The sequence below is a fragment of the Telmatherina bonti genome (genome assembly GCF_933228915.1).
Source record: "Telmatherina bonti genome assembly, chromosome: 14".
Taxonomy (NCBI): Eukaryota; Metazoa; Chordata; class Actinopteri; order Atheriniformes; family Telmatherinidae; genus Telmatherina; species Telmatherina bonti.
The window spans coordinates 10,856,758-10,874,363 of NC_136612.1; the positions used below are offsets into that span (position 1 = coordinate 10,856,758).

General features: G+C 38.7%; 1 protein-coding gene across 1 annotated transcript in view; it reads left to right on the top strand.

Annotated features, from left to right (window-relative positions):
- The first annotated feature begins 5,479 nt into the window (after window positions 1–5,479).
- cpt1a2b (carnitine palmitoyltransferase 1A2b) overlaps window positions 5,480–17,606 on the top strand; it is a 67,774-nt gene continuing 55,647 nt past the window's right edge. The window contains exon 1 of the mRNA XM_079252689.1: window positions 5,480–5,499. The gene's annotated coding sequence lies outside the window, so the exon portion shown is untranslated. The remainder of the gene's footprint in view (window positions 5,500–17,606) is intronic.

Below are 17,606 nucleotides of genomic sequence, written 5' to 3' on the forward strand. Positions count from 1 at the left end.
AACGGTGAACTTTGTATTTGTGCTGACCAACACACAATGTTTTTCCTTTATCCCACCCAGCACGAAATTAGCTTAATTTCTTATCCAATAGATTTAGTGTGTTAAGCCTAACCCATTAGCAAGTAAAATGGAAGTTTTTATAACCTAAACTTAACCAAGTAGTTTGCAACGTGTGAAACATTAATACAATCACATGGAAATTATAGTGATGTGAAATTACTCTGACTGAAATTGTACTAAATAGACCTTATCAAAGCCAAATTAACACTTCATTCAATAACTCAACCCAAACCCTGGTGTATAAATCAATTCATCGTGTGGTGCTCAGAATTTAGTCCATCCTCTAAACCCCACAACCACCAAATTTACGATTTGTGACTATTTCTTGAAAATGATTGAGTCTTTCTTCTTCAGCTGAGCTTATTTTGTGTCTAATAAATGAAAAAATAAGGACAAGTTTTGTATGGACATTGTTAGAATTACTTTTTAGTGACTATTAAATGTTTTGCCAAGAGACTGGGTCCTACAGTATGGATGTGCCCATTTGAATTACGGAGATCATGAGGTTTGCCTATACCTACTAGCAGCCGATAGAAACAACACAAGTTTTGGAAAGATTGTTGTGGGACTCAACAGACAAGCACGAAACCCACAGAGTAGCCGATTTGGCTTTTACTTTCATTGAGTACCACAAGCAGGTGCAACAAAATAGCTCATTATCTGCCTAATGGATTCCAACAAATTGATTTTATCGCTATTGTTAGCTGTGTACAATTAGCTAAAAGTGTTAGCATGTTTTTGTCCTTAGCTAAATAGTTTCCAGACATGGTTATCTGAACATAGTGTTTAGAGCTAACTAGGAAATTTTAACAAGCTATTATACTAAACAAATTAATTTCCACCCTTGGTTAGCTGTATTTTGTGTTTACAGCTAACCAGGATATGTTGGTGAGCTGTCCTGCTTAAGAAAATTTTCCATTCATGGTTAGCTAAACTTTGTTTTTACAGCTAACTAAGACATGTTAGCATGGTATTGTGCTTAGCAAGACAGTTTCCATCTTTAGTTAGCTCCACTTTATGTTTACAGCTAACTTGGAAATGTTAGCATGTTATCATGCTTAAAAATAGTTTCCACACTTGGTTATCTGCAGGGTGTGTTTACAAGTAAGATTTGTTCATATGCTTTCATGCTTAATTTGAAAAGCATTGCAGCTTATACCCTCTAAATATTAGCATGATGGCATGTATTGTATGCCAACATAATGCAAACTTGTTTTTTTTTTCTCAATGCTAACCTGAGTATGACAGTTCCTAACAGTTCCTTCAAATTCATTCCTTGTGAAGAATTCTCTGTTTTTATTGAATTTCCTTTTGTTTAAATGTTTACATTTCCAACCAAGCAATGGTTTTAATTGAGTTTGGCTACAATATCAAATGATAAGTAAATGGGATCATTCGTGAACTGGCTTTTACACTGGAATGTATCGTGGTCCCAGATGAAACTTTAGTATGGTTCTGGTTATGCTTTGGGAAAACTGTTTTCAGCGCTGGGGTTTTAACATTGGACTTGTAGATGTGTTTTGGTTGTTTTGGTGTAGAAGTCGCCTTTCTTTCCTATCTTGGCGCTCAGTGGGCTCCTGTAGAAGGATCCAGAAGTGGAACCCATTTTTGTAAAGGGCAGAGGTCAGGGAGGTTTAAAGTTACAGACATACTCATTAAGAGGATGGTGGATCTTTTTTTAAACATGAGTTTAGACTCCATTTCATCTGGCATCCACTTTCAGAAAAGAGAAGCAAAGTTAAGGACTAAAAATGTGAAGAATAAGACAGAAGGAACCCATTCACCTTAATTTTTCTATGGCCACTTTGCATTCATCGTTGTATTTCATTGCCCATTATTTTCCCAAATGCACATATCTTACCCTCTTATATAATCACCTTCCTTCTAAACATTTTCTACACTGTATACTTTGATGCAGATGCTGTATACATTTGTATACACTGTGTGCCTGTCTGCCTACATTGTAAGCCATTCATATCTATGTAGCGTCCACTATGTTTTATTGAAACTGTAGTCACTATACAATTCTTCATCTCATCATTAATGCTCATTGTTCTGCTGTTACAATGGTACGACTATAACCTGTTCCTGTTCACCTATGCTCTGACAAGCATTCACCCCACATCCCTCACCTTTCTCCCATTTTATGACCCTCCACTTCACAAAATAGGAAAAAAAACCAAACCCTTTTTCACTGTAGAAATACAGGATGTCATAATAATAAATATTTATGGAGGATGAGGTGTGTAGTGGAGGTCGGGAGAGGAAGCAGCTCACACAATTAATGATGATGACGATGACAATGAGAAATGTCTGTATTATAATTACAAAAAAAGGAAAAGTGCACTATTATGACTATGATTATTATTGCCTGTGATAAATACCGACCAATAAACAACAATGGAAATTATGGCAGATGTTTGTGTTCTCTTTCATGTCACAATCCAAAATTATATTGGATGGGTTGTTGTGGGATTTAATAATAGACTGTATATGAAAAATGGGCGGATCCTCTGGCGGTTCAAAGTGAAGCCTATGCGGAAGTGCTTAAACTGCAGTTCCCCCTTCATCCACTAGGGGCTGTAAAACAGAGTGAATCCTCATAGACTCCCATGTTAAAAAGACCAACTTCACGACAGAAATAAACATGTTTACAGCCTGGTTCAAAAACTTTTTTTATGTTTACCAGGTCAGGTTTACCTTCATGACAACTGTAGGGAGAGTGAATTTTCTTCTAACTCCTCCGTTCAGAAGTAATTTCATCTTAAAATTTGGCATATTTTGGGGTGTGCCCTTTTGATTGACAGACACCAGATTTGCCACTTCAAGAAGGAGGAACTTAGAACAGTTAACAACATGACTTAGATGTTTACCCCCATCAACTGGTTAACTCCCGTTAGCTCCGGGTTAGCTCTTAGCTTCAGGCAGGTTTGAGTTCGCTCGATGTCAATCATCCACGACATGCTCATTGCCCCCCCTCTCAGTGCCACCTCTTTGCCCATTTTTGTATTTTCCGGGTGATACATCAAGCGTGACGCTGTCAAGATGGCGATGGTAGGAACCGTCTAATGAGCATCAATTCAGCTTTTCATAAACCTACAGGTGGCGTCATGAAGGCTCTGTCCATCTTTTTTAGTCTTTGGATCTAACACAAACACGATGACCCATTTGGTTTTTCCTTTCATGTAAGCATACCAGCATGTTTTTTTTTTTACAAAACAAAATAGCTCAATATTGTCTAATGGATCTAGAAAAAATTAATTTGATCACTATTTTTACAGCCAACTATTTAAAAATCATGCTTACATAGCTCGCAAATGTCAGCATGGTATTTTCCTCTGCAAAGTAGTTTCAATACATGGTAACCAAGAGTAGTATTTGCAGCCAACTAGGAAATGTTGGCATTTTGTAATGCTAAAAAAAAAAGTTTCAATATATGGTTATCTGAACTTTGTGTTTACAGCTAAATAGGAAATGTTAGCTTGCTAATGTCCTTTGCAAAATGGTTTCAATGCATGGTAACCGAGCGTCTTGTTTGTGGCTAGCATGTTATAAAACTTATATCTTTAAACTCATTTAGCTCACATTTAAAACAGGTTTCTAGAATCGCCTTCTTCCACCTGCGTAATATTGCAAAAATTAGGGGCATCTTGTCTCAGAAAGATGCAGAGTCCATGCCTTTATTACTTCCAGACTGGATTACTGCAATTCCTTATTTGTGGGTTGTCCCAAATATGCCCTGAAAAGTCTCCAGCTGATCCAAAATGCTGCAGCGAGGGTTCTGATGAGGACTAGCAGGAGAGATCATATTTCACCAGTTTTAGCCTCTCTACACTGGCTCCCTGTTAAATCCAGGATAAAGTTTAAAATTCTTCTCCTGACATATAAGGCTCTCCATGACCAAGCTCTGTTGTACAGAAAAGATCTTATAGCTCCATATATTCCAAATAGAGCACTTTGCTCTCAGACTGCAGGTTTACTGGTGGTTCCTAGAGTCTCAAAGAGTACTATGGGAGGAAGAGCCTTTAGCTATCAGGCTCCTCGCTTATGGAACCAGCTCCCACTGTGGGTTCGGGAGGCAGACTCCCTCCACACCTTTAAGATCGAGCTGAAAACCTTCCTTTTCCATGATTCTTATAGTTAGGATATGAGCATCTCCTCAGTTGGAGTCTGTATGTACGGGACCCAACTGTCCAGGTTATGCTCATTGCTCTTATAGTTATGGGCAGTCTGGCCATCCTTTACTTACGTAGCAATGGGGATGTTACCTGATGCACTGAGAAGTACCTCGCTCTATTTCCCTAATGTATTAATGTATAAATATATGCCAATATTGCCGTTTTAAACTTATTTCTCCTTTTTTCCTCAGGTCTTTCTGAAATATTGCATTTGTGTCTTTCCTGTCCTCTTCACCCCAACCAGTCGAGGCAGATGGCTGCCTTCCCTGAGCCGGGTGCTGCTGGAGGTTTTCTTCCTGTTAAAAGTGGAGTTTTTTCCTTCCCACTGTCGCCAAGTGCAGCTCAGGATGGGGGATTGGATCGAAGTCAGGGTTCGATGCAATCAGTTGGTTTCTATTATAGGCTATGTATGAATTGGCTTGAAATGATGTGTCGCTATACAAATAAAGCTGAATTGATTTAAATTATTACAGATCACTGTAGCAAAAGCTGGCAACAGCCCTTTGTGGGAGATTTATCTAATCTTTCTGGAGTTTAAAAAAAAAACAAAACATAAAAAACCTACATGACTGAGAGGGATCTACATTCCTGTAAGTAGTTTCTATTTACTGTTTCCCGAAGAAACCAGTGAGGAAAAGGGGAGGATCTCACTGGTTTCATCGGGAAACAATGAAGAGAAACTGTGGGAGGGGGCTTGCGGGGATGTCGGTCCTGTCAAAGCAATGACAAGTCTCAGACGTGGGTGTCGTCCACGGCTGTCACAGGCTTCCACAGTGAAGAGGTCTCACTCTGACACAAAAACACTGTACATTCGCGTTTCAGCTGAAGTGATGAATCAATTAAAATAATAATAACTTTGTATTTTTTAACATGTATATCCGCTATGGTGTAAATATGTCTCTGTTGCATGAAGCAAATGATTTTCCTTAAGTTTTCAAACTAAATCAGATTAAATCAGAGCATGTGGAAATCTATAAAAACATAAATATTTACCATATAAATATTCCGTAAAAAGTTTCAATCTAAGATTTGTGTCCACTCTGTTTTGGCGCCTAAACTTAAGCTTATAATATTTTTTGTGACGCTACAACGTAAAAATCACGTCTATATTGCCACAGCTGGATCTGAGTCTGAGTGCGCCTCTTCCCGCGCAGCTGTCTTTGCTATCACGTGTAGAGGGCGTACACGTGAGTGAGGCGTAGAAACAAACCTTTTTTTTTTTTTCCCCCATCAGTGTTTTCGCATCCTCTGGGGAGTGCAGGTAATGTAATGTTTGTTTTATTTTTCACTGCTGTTACTTATCCCGACATGAACAGAAACATAGTTTGTTTTCCCTCCTTGTTTTCATCTTTTGTACCGCGCGCGCGGGGTGTGTGTGATGGTGCTGAATGGACCACTGTGTTTTGAACATTTTACCACATTGCGCCTCATTGCCCGCGTACTAATACAAGCAATCTATGTTTGTGTTGAGCGTGTTAAGCTTCGTAGTTTGTGTTTGGGGGGGTGTAGGAGGTGTGCGCGGCCACCCATACTGGGAAACGATGATGTAAGTTCAGTGATGAGAAGCGGTGTGGCCGAATCGATGTGGGACTATTTCTTTTGCCGAAAGCGGTTCAGGCTTGGCCGCATTCTGAAGCGCTCGCGCTGCGCCCACATGAACAGGTGCGCCGCCAGGAATTTTGGGTCCAATGAAAGACAATGGCATAGATAGACCCCCCAATTTTGTTTTTGCTTCAATTGCTTTAAGCTGATTTTAAAAAAAAAAAGCTTTTCATGGGAATAATAAAGATCTAGGGCTGTGATTAACCCTTAATGGGGCAAGTGACTATTTTTGATCACTTTGTTTCCTTTCATATTTAGCATCAAACTTTTTATTTGTTTTTGTTAATGCAACAACAGAATGGAGATCTTGGTTCATACCAGAAGGACAATTTTAGGTAAAAATGTCTAATTTGAAGGTATTTCTTTAAGTGCCCTATAAAGGGGTAAATCACAGTGCATACATCTAACTAGGTTATTTTAATATAAATGGTTTATCAGTTTATATTACTGCTATATTTTATCACAACCTTTGAAATAAGTATTTATCATTTTTAATGAAAGTTTAATGATTTTCTTATATAGTTTGTACATCTTTTTGGGCCCCTATCACGTCGTGGAGCCATTAGTATTTTTCTAACCTTCCCCCCCCATATGGCGCCTCTGCATGTGACATCGCCATTACTGTTTAAAAATGGAGGAACTGCAGTTAAATGAGCTGAAGATGAAGCAGGATTACTAGTCAGTGTATATGTAGAGGTAAATAGTTTCTATATTTACACCAGACTTGTGTACAAACTTGCATAACTTCTCAGCACAGTTGTGACTAAATAGACGGATGTAATTTATTTATTAAATTGAATTTGATTGATTTGCTTTAAGGTTCTGCACCTCTTGTAGTTTATTTAATTAAATTAGTATTGCTATATTCCTTTCCTTCCTTGTGCAGACTGAATAACTGGTTTTCTGCTAGTGCGGGTTAAACCAGTTAAACGTCTTTGCTTTTCTATTAAATACCAGTTCAGGCTTCTCTACTCCAGTTTCCTTTCTTTTCCAAATGAGTTTTAAGATGAGTCACTCCGAGCTGTGTTTTGAAATAATCATTGTGTAATCTTATGTGTGTATGCGTTGTCTTTTTAGTTTTTTTTAAATTGAGAAGAAATTCATAAAAATCTGTTTATTCTAAAGGTTGTATCCACTCACCCACCCATCCATTTCCTATCGCATATCTGGGGTCAGGTCGCGAGGAGGCAGTTTGTCCGGCGAGGTGTTCCCACTCCTGTGAAGGGACATAAACTATGTCTGAATGTCCACACTATTCCCCACTCAGTACTAAATGGATATGCACTATATGGCAGACTATTTCGTCATTATGTTGGCGATTTTGAACACAAAGCTGTCTATCTTCTCCTTGTCGCTGATCACATGACTACCGAATGTCACCATGGCAACCACCACGCGTTGTTCCAAATCCAATCCAAACTCGTGTGAAAATATTTTCTTCTGTTTTATTTTATTCTTTCTTTGTTGTGTATTTATTCAACAAGTAAGGATATAAAATTAATGATTTGGAGGTTGTTGTTTTTTTTTTAACCTGCTTTGATGTTCGCGTCACTTCCATAACTTTGAGCTCCTGCCTGCAGTGCGTTGTGGTCTATTCCACATTTCAAACTGCACTGTGGGTAATTTTGAGCGAACTGCTTTTTTCTCTCCAGACATTCGGACACCCCTAGGTGGCGTGATCACTAAATAGGGCACTATGTAGGGAATAGTGTGGACATATGTTGGACACTCCCAACATGTCCTGGGTCTTCCACGGGGTCTCCGCTCAGTGGGGCGTCCTCAGAACACCTCACCAGGTGGGCTTCCTATCCAGAAGCCCGAGCCTCCTCATCTGGCTCCTCTCGGTGACGACATGCTTTTGTCCTGATTTGATTCCAATTCCGATTATTTGGGTGCAGATTTAAATTGCGATTCTCACAATTCTTCAATATAGCTGATTTTTGTAGATTAAAAACCAAAAAACTGTTTTAAACTTTGTCATTTTTCTTGATTTCAATGAGGAAAAAAACAACACAATAAGCCAGACCATCATTGTGGTGCTATGATGCCCAAGAAGACAAGTAAAAAGATCAATAAAAACAATAAAAATGACAAAAATTTGATAGTTATTTTTATTTATTTGAAAAAAAGAAAATCATTTTTAAAATTGTGAAGCAAAAAATCTGGATTTTCGATTTTCCGATTCGATTTTCCACCTCTAATTTAAACTTACGACACCTGCGTAAAGTCGGTTATGGCATCACCAACGTATGCTCAACGCGCACCTCTTGTAGACCTGGCGTGCGCCTCTGTTTGCAGCCGGGGCCGGATTAAAAGTTTACAGGCCCCTGGGCCCAGAGTGTTCCAGGGACCCCTTCCCCACCGCAACATTATAAAAATTGTGAATGATACACTGTGAAACAACATTTCTAACATCTCTCAGGCAGTGGTGCCTGAGAGATGTTAGAATAGCAACACACTAGACACTGTGGTGTAACTATCTGGCTTTTATGTACATTTTGTTTTATGTCTAAACTGCTGGTGTTTTCCCTACGTGGTCCCCAAGTGGGCATGGGCCCCTGGGCTTGTGCCCATAATGCCCACTGGATAATCCAGCCTTCTGTGATTGGTCAGCTTGTGATGACGTCTTTCTAGATACCTGTGCTGTAATGGTGTAAGAGAATCTGCAACATGATGCCATCACTTTATGCCCTTCTGTACGTAGACGCCTTGCAACTTGTCCTTTACCCTTCAGCCGAGTAAAACGTTGTTGTCATGGAGCTACGAGAAGTATTGTGGGTCTACAGACATGGACACCACCGTGTGCACAACCCTGCCCCGCCATGGTCAATGTGTCATTATATATTGTTCATTGCACATAAAACCAGAAGTAACGTGTTCTTTGGGACTGGAGAACAAGCGCAGTTCTCGGTTCTCCAGGAGGATGTAGCAAGCTAAAGGGAGACCCTGGCCACTGTGGGGAGGAAACGCATTTCAGCTGCTTGTGTTTACGCCATGGTTTGTGGTGTCAGTCATCAGCTCGTGACCATTGCTGAGGCTAGGAATGTAGATCAACCTGTAAAGTAAGAGCTTCAACTTTTGGTTTAGCTTTTTTTTTTTTACTTTATTTTTATTGTTTCTGGTGTTTCTACCTGGAACAGGCAAAAAGTGGAGATATAACAACAGCGATGATAGCAGACAGGGACAGTACAGGTTTGGGATACATAGCCGCTCTTTTACACAACAGATGGGTGAAGAGTCGTCGTCACAGCCGATGCAGCATCGATACATGAGTCAACACCTGCTTCATCGTTCTGTACCGATGAAGGAGACCCAGAGATACTAGAACTCCTCCACCTGTGGAAGGATGTTGTTTTCAACCCAGAGAAGTAGGACTGTGATGATATGCTTTTGTCCCGGTTCGATTCAATTCCAATTATTTGGGTGCCGATTCGGTTTAAATTGGGATTCTCCCAATTCTTCAATATTGCTGATTTTTGTAGATTAAAAACAAAATAAATGTATAAAACTTTTTTTATTTTGCTTGTCTTTTTCTTGATTTCAATTAGAAAGTAGCCAGATCATCATTCTGCTGCTATATTGCCCAAGAAGACAAATAAAAAGATCAATAAAAATGACAAAAATTTGATACTGTATCATTTTTATTTATTTAAAAAAAAATCTTTTTTTTTTTTTTTTTTAAACAAAAAATTGATTTTAAAATTGTGAAGCAAAAAAAATCCAGATTTTCGATTCGATTTTCCCACCCCTACAGAGAAGACACTCCAGGCTCTTCCGATTGAAGACCGATTGGTGACATTAGGTACGTTTCCATGGCGAAATACTTCTTCTACCCCAATCTGATCAGAGATTCCAGCTGACATGTTTACGATGGACGATAAAAGTTATCTGACTGGTTGTGTGTTTACACGATGGAAAGATTTGTTGCGTAGTGCATAATAATTCAGAAGAAGGTTTGTTGTTTTTAACCTCTTGACTGTAAACACGCTCAATCCTCAACAGTCACGTTTTATCCGCCACGTCCTGTCTGCTTTGCTGCCACCAGTTTTTCCAAGTTTTCCTTTAAATCTATTAGACTGAAAAGCAACGAGTGCGTGAAGGCATGGTTAGTTTTAGTGAAAAGGTTAAACCACTTCTTGATCGGATTGAACTCCTTCTGATCGAGGCCAATAATCGGATGTGTTTCCATTTTAATTCTGATTGGATGTTTGATTGGACCAGAAGTGCTCCGTATAAATGCACCAATGAAAGCAGCATGGTGTTATTATTAAAGCCTAAACACCTGGTGGGTGTGGACTGTTTGGTCAAGTAATTCTCAGTGGCTGTGGTTTTGCTTAAAGTGTCCAACTGCAACTCCAGAGTTGTGAACGCTTTTCCAGAAACATCTTCAGTTGCAAAGATGTTGCAGATGTCTTGTTGGGCAGAGCTGATTAGGACCTGGTGATTTCCCGTTACGTCCCGACAAGTAAAACCTGGATGTGCTGCTTCCTGTTCACACATCTGCAACCGGCTCAAGCGGAAAAGCCTCGTTTTCCGCATCCAGCTCTTATTTCTGAGAGAAATTGTGGAGAAACACACTGAGAACGATACTGGCATGGGCGTAGCGGACGCGGGGTACACGGGGGACATGTCCCCCGCACTTCCTGCATCTCTGTCCTCTGTCCCCCGCACTTTTTACAACCATTATAACCACTTAATTACTTTTTTACATGCTGAAACGTGTTTTTCCTAGCCGCACCTAAACACATCAGGAACAGGCGAAGCTACGGCGGCTAACAACGAACACCGTGTGGCAAAAGAGCAAGTCCTGCCTTAGAAAGTCTCTGTTATAACTGACTGAGAGGAAATATTGATAGCATCAAAGGGATTTTGGGATTAAATTCTACAACAATTTAACTTTTGCTACTGTATGTTTAGTTAATTCATTTTTAATTTATTTATGAACAGCCCCCACTCAAACATTATCATAAACTTTTATTTTGATCATATTACTGTTTCTGCTTGAGTGTAAAATTAATTTTAGAGCTCATGATATTATTTTGTAATATAGTTGTTTAGCCTGTAGTCTTTGATTCCCTTTGTTCAAAAAGGAAACATTTACACAGACATAGTTTATCTGTCATTTCAAAGACAATATTAGTTTATTATTTATTTATTTGCAAATCTGACTGCTGTATCAGGCAGCAGGCATTGGTCATAATATTCAGTTTCACTGAATAATTTTACACATGTGTGCGTTCATCATTGATGATAAAATAAATGATAAAATTGCTACTTCTTGACGTTGACATGTTTATTGTGTCACTTTCACTTGTCACTTTTTCCATTATAATAAATGATGCAGCTTATCAGCCTGTTACATTGTCACTTCCATGTCATCTTAGCGCTGATATATTAAAACAGGAATGGTGTTTTACCAAACTTTTTCTTTCAGTGTCGTCATTTGGCACATATTAATCTGACTATTCTCCCTGTAGACACTCCAGGGTCATTCTCTGTCAACTCAACCAGTTTGACAGCTTTAGATTTTTAGATTTTGACTCTAGAGTTTGATAGTATATCATTTTAAAGAACTAAAGTTGGTTCCCTGGTCCTGTGCTGTTTATAGTTATGTGGTTCTTCAGCTGCTAAGGATAGATGCAATTGAAGTCTTTTAAAAACTAATCTTTTAACGTTGTCTTTTAACACCAGAGAGCAGGACCACAAGGTCTTTTCTGTCCTATTTTGTCTTTAAACTGTTCTTATTTTTATGCTATTAATGTTCATTTATTTTATTTTCCTGTACAGCCCTTTGGTTACCTTGTGGTATGTGGAAGTGCTCTACAAAAAATTTTGAATGACTGATTCATGGAATGCAAGAGGGAAGATAAACCATTCTCTAGATCTAAGAATTTATCCCCCTCACTTCTAAAATGATGGCTACGCCCTTGGATACTGGATCACTCATATACTTTATTTGTACAAAATAATAAGAAAACAACGCTAAATGTAGCATTTTGGTCCTCTGAGGAAGGCTAAGCGATGCAGACTTGAAGCAGAGCTTCTGAAATGAGGGTGTGTTCGTCTTTATGATCAGCATGTCACATTGTATGTAAAATAACGTAAATTTAAAACTGATGAAAATTTAATTAGTTTAAAAAAAAAATAGCGGCAGAAATATTAAAAATATTTCTAATGGATCAATTTTTTAAGTTACATGTATTTTATAACTTATATGATATAAAATATTTAAATGTGTAATTTTAGAAAATCTGCACTTATTTTCTAAATAAATTTCAGATTCGTATTGAATTTTTAAATGTAATTAAATTTAAAGATCTTGATATTGTACTATTGTAATCAAATGAAGAGCAAATGTGAAGGTATTGTTCCAGGGTTATTATGCTGCTACTTTACTGTCTGGCCTAGTGGAGATAAGGTTGTGCTTTATAGGGACGCACAACCACAATATAAGGTGAAGTTACTCATTCAGAGGTCATTAAGCAGAAAAAGTGTGAAAATCAGAGAAGCACTGCTTTAAGGAAACATTCACATCAGCCTTTTTGATTCGAATCTGAATCCGTTTGCTCGGAAAGTCGCTTCGTTTTGGGAAATGTGAGTGCACCAAAGAAATTCTGATTCGGACCAAACAAGTGGACTCGGTCCGCCTACAAATGCAGGTCTCGGTCTGCTCCAATACAGGAAGTGGACTATGATAAAAAGAAGATTTCATGTGATAAGAAGCTCTGAGGCGAGCAGTGCTGTTCTCATATTTTTGTTACATTCCCAAATAACTGCTTGGGGTTAAATCTGTGTTTCCATTAGAGCTGCAACTATCGAGTAATTTTTGGAATTGGGTACTCTGTCGATTATTTCTTCGAGTAATCGAGTACTCTAACGATTTTTTTTTTAAATTATAATTTGTAAAAACAAATACTAAAAACTCAACCAAAGTAAATATAAATTTATATTTGTGAAGCTGTTGCATGTGTTGTTACTAACTAATGCATGAGGAAAATGTTTTAGAGGTCCCTCCGAACAGCGCAGTGGTCTGAGAATGCCGCGATGATGCATAAATTAAAATATATTGCCACGTGATATTAATTAAATGGAGCCTCGAGGAAAATAATATGCCTCGATCAATTTTGTACTTGAGTTAATTGAGTTAACCAAGTAATCGTTGCAGCCCTAGTTTCCATTTCACCTAGAATAGCACAAAAAAAAAAAAAAAAAAATCGCAATTAAAAAAAACCGCTGAAGGAAACACCTACGTTTCAACATCTCAAAAATTGTTAACAAGTTTTTATGCTTTTATACGGTGGTTTTTCAGATCTTTTAATATAGAAATATATCGCTAAAGCGTAATGGAAGCACTTTTGCGCATTTTTGTCCCCAGACATGGGGGTTGCGACCAGTTCATTTCCGATAAAGATGGCGCGGTGCGGAACAAACAACAACGAATTTCAGTTTTAGAAAAGAAAATGAGGGACAAAAGCTTTTGAAAAGCCGTAGGAAATTCTCTGCAGCAAGTCAAAAAGACAGCAATATTTGTTCCTCTCACGAGATTTTACGAGACTTGAGGCTAATGCGCAAAACACTGTTCAATGCTAATATCTGCAAATCGCAATTGTTGTTTGTCAAAACTGAGAAATATCACTTTTATTTAGAGAAAAAATTAAACTGAAACGCAGCTTGTGTTTTGTTTGGATTAATGTTTGGCAGAAGGTTTTAGCTGAATTTCTCCCTCTTATATTGCTATGCTATTGTTGTTAATGTTAGCATTGCTGCGTCCTAGTGTGTGAAAACATCTTCGTACTACACACATCACATTGCCCCATGTTAACATCTTCGTCTCTTCTCGTGAGGAAGAGGTTAACCCCGGAGTCCACATATTGAGGGAGTTTCACCAAGAATAGACTATTCTGTTGTCATGACGACTGTACACTGTACAAAACCATTTTAATCTCCGCAGTGTTTTTATCACAGTCGTTAATCTGTGTTATTCACCAGATTTCAACCAGGTCTTTGACTCGTCCGTATCTCTAGCAAACACATCTGACTTCATTGGTTTCCATTGTTTCCATTTACCTGAAGACACAGAGTTGAACATCTTTAGATTTGGGTCAATCTTCTAAACTTTTTTTTATCATTTCATCCACGTAGAACTGATACTTTCTGACCCGGACAACTCTCGCTTGTTAAAGCTGCGTCCCAGAGTGAGTAAATCTGAAAATACTGTTTTGTTTCCATGTTTACAACACAAAAACATATTCCCAGAACTAAAGAGGCCGTAGCTCCACCGCTCCCTTAATCTGCGTCGAGGTCGTTTTTATTCTCTGCTTGTACAATATCTCAGACTTAAGAGACAATGTGAGCGATAAGACTTTCTACTCCGTGCATATGGCTTTAACTTAGATACGATTGTTGTCGCCGATTTGTTTCATGTTGACCCGGAATAAGAAAGAACAAGGTCGGTGCGTACCAGATAAAAGAATAATAATATTCAGACAGATGTGTGTGTATGATGAGACCTTACATTCTTTGTCGTAAACCAGAAATGTAGAGCTGCTTTCCGTCATTTACAAACCCTGATCGATGAGTTTTATAGGCTATGTCTGGGTTTTATAAGGCTTTACTTGGTAAAAACCAATAAGTTCCCCACACCGGCATGCTAAACCCCTCCCACAGTGCTGTGTTGGTCCTATCAGGCATAACATGGCTTGACACATTCTGTCTCTATGTTTTAGTTTGATTCTCCGCCACCTTCTATGAACTATACATTAGCTTAGGTCACCAGTTCCTGCACATGCTCCATGTTTTCTTTCTGGCGTACCTCTGTGGCAGCTTTACAACAACACCTGCAGGTCTGGCAGAGCTGCATCTACAGCGCGTTAGATTTACACATTTCTATAAATTATTCCAACTTAACATAAAACCTTTAGAAATGAAATCTTTTTGATATTTTCTGAGTTACTGAGGTGGTGCAAATTGCTCTTGTTGCCTCCCTCTGGTGAAAGCTTTAGCTGAACATAATTTTCAATTGTTTGGTTTAAAAAAACAAAAAGTCAGATGTGGACCAAAGTATCTCCAGATAAAGTCGTCGTGTTCATGTCTGGATATCATCCAGGTGATTCATACTGGCTGGGAAATGTTTGCAACATTTTTCAATATGTGGCCTAATGGACATGTTGATCTTTGAAAGGGTGCATTTGCATTATTGTTATTTTAGTTGAAAATGGTCTCAAAATGACAAAATAATTGCGCAGTATTAGTGTTTATCGCGATATTTCAGAGACAGTTAATCGCATGGCCAAATTTATTACAGTGACACCAATTGTCAGCTTATCAGCTTCTGAAAAAGCTGATGCAACCTCCTTTAAATACACAAAAATAGGGATTTCTGTTCATCGCAGTTCAGGCTGTCATCACAAGACATCTGCGGCATTATCGATGTGAAGGTAAATTTTCCATTTATGATGTTATTCTAACTTCACTTCACCAGGAAGTGAAGTGAAGCAGCAGTGTATGTTCTGCTGCAGAGCAAAACTAAAACACCAAATCCACCACAGTTAGATTAGGGATGCACCAATACTGATACCAGTACCAGTATCGGTGTGTACTCTTACTTGGCATTAATAAAAGTATACCAATACAAACAACCGATACCATACTAGTCAAGCCAGCGCAGATGTGTTTAATGACATGCTTCTGACATGTTTTAAAAGAAATAAATGCCTTGAATGTTAAAATGACATTTTTTGTTCCACTAAAAGCGAGATCTTTGTTTCAAAACCACACATTTATAGTTGTATTTAGATAAAATGTGCCAAATCAAAAATAAAACTTGTTGAAATAGTTAGCTCTGTAATGTTATTATATTTGTATTGGTGAGGTAACTTCAGAAAGGACGGGTCATTTATTACAACCTAATGAAATATTACACAGTTATAACAGCAATAATAACCATAGTCACAATAATCTTCACATAAACACATCTGGTATCTGTAAATATCTGATATTCAAGTTTCAGATATTGGTATTTGATCGCAGCTTCCATAAAGCTGATCGTTGCATCCCTAGCTCCGATAGCTGCATGATAACCTAGACAGAGAGGTTGCAGTGATATTTTCAGACTTTTCTTTATTTTAAGGCTGTATTCACTTAGTTTGTCACAAATTTGAGACCACAAAAACACGTCATCAGGATTAATGGATTAACTGAATGACTAAAACCCAGGAGAAACCCCTCTGTGCCTCACACTGAGGGACCATTGTCCCTCATTAGCAGATATTTGCTCTCTGGAGCGTTGGGGAGTTCAGTGCAGCGTGCAGATCATCTTTTAAACTGGAAACACACCACACCACACCACACACAGCTCTTTCTCAGTGGTCTGTTTAACCCGGGAGGGAGACGGCTGCAGAGATGGACCCGTTTCGTGTGGCGATCTGTAAACAGAGAGGATGGCCTGTGAAGAAGACATCAGGCTGGGCGTAACGGCGAAGAGGACGTCTGTACAGACTTCAGTCATGCTACATGCTAGGCCTGCACAATCACGGAGAAAACTCACATTGCATTTTTTAGCTAACCCTGCTCACGTTCATTCATAGGGAGCATTTAGAGCAGGGATTGGCAACTCCAACACATGTTGGGAGTTTCCCTGCTGCAACACTCGTAGGACTGCGGCCCTCGAGGACCGGAGTTGTCCACCCCTGATTTATAGTGATCAATGAACCGAACATGCATGTCTTTACACGGTGGGCAGAAGCCAGAGAACCCAGAGAGAACTATTAAAAACGTTGCTGTTTCTCTTAAAGTGCCCTATACTTTCCGCAATCACGGAATCGCGGAATTGGCCGATTAAAACAATATATTTTTTTAACGCGGAACATCACGGAAGTTTACTTCACTTGACTGCAAAACTATTATCGTGTGGAGAAGGAACGTTTGTCCGGAGAAAACTGCATGGAGGCAAAGAAATCTGGTGGCAGCCGCTTCCACTGACGGAGCCCCCCCTCTTCAAAGCAATGAAAGCATGGCGAAGCGGCTGCGCGCTGCTCTGGATTCGTCGGTGGAAAAAACTGAGGAACTCCACAATAATCCCTCGGTACAAAGCCGAGCAGTTCCCGAACGACTTATGTGTCAGGTGAGCTGATGTTTTGCAGATTCTGTCAACACTGTTGACTTGAAAAGTAAAAATACACGCAGTGACATCATGTCCAAAAGCCACGTGAAGATTAAGGAAAAGTACGATGCAATTACAATATAATAACTGAATATAGGTTTTCTAAAAAATGATGATGATTAATAGATTATGCATCAGAATAAATTAAAAAAAAAAACCCAACTCATCCCATGTGGGGATCTGGCTGACATGCACATACAATAAGAATAAAAAGCATTACCTTCTGAACATGTAAATCAAATTGTAATAGAAGTAAAATGTTTTCAATTATCCTTTCCCTATTTTTTGTTTTTTTTTAAACTAATACTTTTAAAAAATTACTTGTTCAAAATAAAATTTATAATCGAACAAAAATCTGAGAAACTGAGAAAACTTCACCAAAGACGCATCATTACACATCACTACTCGCTGATGCTAACTTTGCCATGCTGGAAACCATGACTGTTTTAGTTTCAGATGCTCATGCACGACCGCCGTGCTGCCGTGGTACGCCGACTCTGCGTGGCAGACGACACATTTCACCTGTTTCACACTTTGTTTAGCGTGAAATATCCCCAAACTTTGGAAATAGGTTGCGCCGCCGTCAGTTTCTTCTTCGTTGTTTA